The following is a 2,753-nucleotide window of genomic DNA, read 5'->3' as shown; positions in this document are numbered from 1 at the left end:
GACATGATGGAGTGTGTATATCATCGGATCTATAAATTAGTGTCTCTTCAACATGAGAGGATGATATGACTTCAACATTGGAAGATGGTGTAGTGGATGATATGACTCCAACATTCGAAGATGGTGTAGTGGACGATATAACTCCAACATTAGAGGATGGTGTAGCTTCACAATTCAATTGTCTTCTTGAGTGTAACAATCTCATTCGTTTTCTTTGTATTTCTAATTCTTCCTCCTTGTTTCTTTGTACTGGTGGTTCTTGATCCTCTTCGAAAGTTAATTCTTCATCATTGTTTTGCAATTTTCTTTGTTCACATAGTAATTTCATTCTATCTCTTTTAATTGTCAAATCTCTCTCCCTATCTGCATTTGTTTGAATCTTTGGTTTCTTCCTTGGCATGATGATGATTCTACATGTCAAATTAAATTCAAACATCCGAATTACTTAAAATGTGTAAATTACAAATTATTCAATTACATATAAAAATTATAATTATTTGAACGAATACACAATATATATCAAACAACTTGTCAAATTTCTAACCATTTTGAAATAACATTTCATTCAAACATACAATTTTTAATGAATTCACTATATATTACATAACATATCAAATTATAATCAAATTTGTATCTATATATCGACAAAAAATATTTAAAATGGATTGCACTAACCTTTTCTATTAAAGGAATATTCAAAAATTCTTCAAATCACGTATCCAATGATTGAATTTGGTGTTTGCTAGCTTCCAAAAGTGTTGAAATAGTGTTTGCTAGATGTTGAAACTCATGTTTTCTGTTGACATAACAGAGAGAATAATAGACCAAAATTTAAAAATGGATGAAATGGGCCCCAAGGTTGGTTTTTGACCATTTTTTGGTGATTTGAGATAGTGCGTACGCACTATCTCAATACACATCACTCCCCATCCTCCCTACTCTCTCTCCCATCCCCTCCCTCTCTATCTTCCTATTCTCTCCCATCCTTTACTCTCTCTCACTCTCCCTCTCCCACCACCTACTCTCTCTACCTCTGTCACCCCCTCTCCTCTCCCATCCCCGACTCTTTAGATCTCTCTCACACACTCTTATCCCCCCTATCTCTCTCCCTCTCCCTCTCCTACCACCTAATTTCTCTCCCCCATCCCCTACTCTCTCTCTTCTCTCCCATCCCCTACTTTGTCTCTCTTACACATATTCCCATTCCCCCTCTCTCTCCCTCTCCCACTGCCTACTTTCTCTCCCCCATCGTCATACTCTCTATACCACCCCCTACTCTCTCTCACACTCACAACACTACTACCTACTATCTCTCTCTCTCCCTCTCTACTCTCTCTCTCTCCCATCTTGTACAAGATCTCTCTGCCTCTCCCACTCTCTCTCCCATCGCCTACTTTCTCTCCCCCATCCCCTGCTCTCTCTCTCTCTCGTCTCCCATCCCCTACTCTCTCACTCTCACACTCTCCCCCATCCCCTACTCTCTCTTTCCTCTCCCATCCCCTACTCTCTCACACTCTCACTCTCTCCCATCCCCTACTCTATCTCTCTTACACATACACCCCCATCCCCCCCTCTCTCTTTCCCTCTCCCACCGCTTACTTTCTCTCCCCCATCGTCGTACTCTCTCTCTCTACCACCCCCTACTCTCACACTCTCACACTCTGTCCCATCCCCTGCTCTGTCTCTCTTACACACACACACACTCCCATCCCCCCTCTCTCTTTTCCTCTCCCACCACCTACTTTCTCTCCCCCATCATCGTACTCTCTCTCTGCCACCCCCTACTTTCTCAAAACACATCGCTCCCCATCCTCCCTACTCTCTCTCCCATCCCCTCCCTCTCTCTCTTCCTACTCTCTCCCATCCTTTACTCTCTCTCACTCTCCCTCTCCCACCACCTGCTCTCTCTACCTCTCTCACCCCCTCTCCTCTCCCATCCCCGGCTCTTTAGATCTCTCACACACACTCTCATCCCCCCTATCTCTCTCCCTCTCCTACCACCTAATTTCTCTCCCCCATCCCCTACTCTCTCTCTTCTCTTCCATCCCCTAATTTGTCACTCTTACACACATTCACATTCCCCCTCTCTCTCCCTCTCCCACTGCCTACTTTCTCTCCCCCATCGTCGTACTCTCTCTACCACCCCCTACTCTCTCTCACACTCACACTACTACTACCTACTATCTCTCTCTCTCAAGTTCTCTCTCTCCATCTCTACTCTCTCTCTCTCCCATCTTGTACAAGCTCTCTCTGCCTCTCCCACTCTCTCTCCCACTACCTACTTTCTCTCCCCCATCCCCTGCTCTCTCTCTCATCTCCCATCCCCTACTCTCTCACACTCTCACACTCTCCCCCATCCCCTACTCTCTCTCTCCTCTCCCATCCCCTACTCTCTCACACTCTCACTCTCTCCCATCACCTACTCTATCTCTCTTACACATACAACCCCATCCCCCCTCTCTCTTTCCCTCTCCCACCGCCTACTTCCTCTCCCCCATCGTCATACTCTCTCTCATCCACCCCCTACTCTCACACTCTCTCCCATCCCCTGCTCTATCTCTCTTACACACACACTCCCATCCCCCCTCTCTCTTTTCCTCTCCCACCGCCTACTTTCTCTCCCCCATCGTCGTACTCTCTTTGCCACCCCCTACTTTCACACTTTCACACTCTCTCCCATCCCCTACTCTCTCACTTTCATAGATACACACACTCTTATCCTCCCACTCTTCTTCTTCTCTCCCATCCCCTAC

This window comes from Cupressus sempervirens, chromosome 5, assembly GCF_028749045.1.
Source record: "Cupressus sempervirens isolate cs-2001-9-10 chromosome 5, ASM2874904v1, whole genome shotgun sequence".
Lineage (NCBI taxonomy): Eukaryota > Viridiplantae > Streptophyta > Pinopsida > Cupressales > Cupressaceae > Cupressus > Cupressus sempervirens.
Note: the sequence above shows the minus strand (reverse complement) of the source record.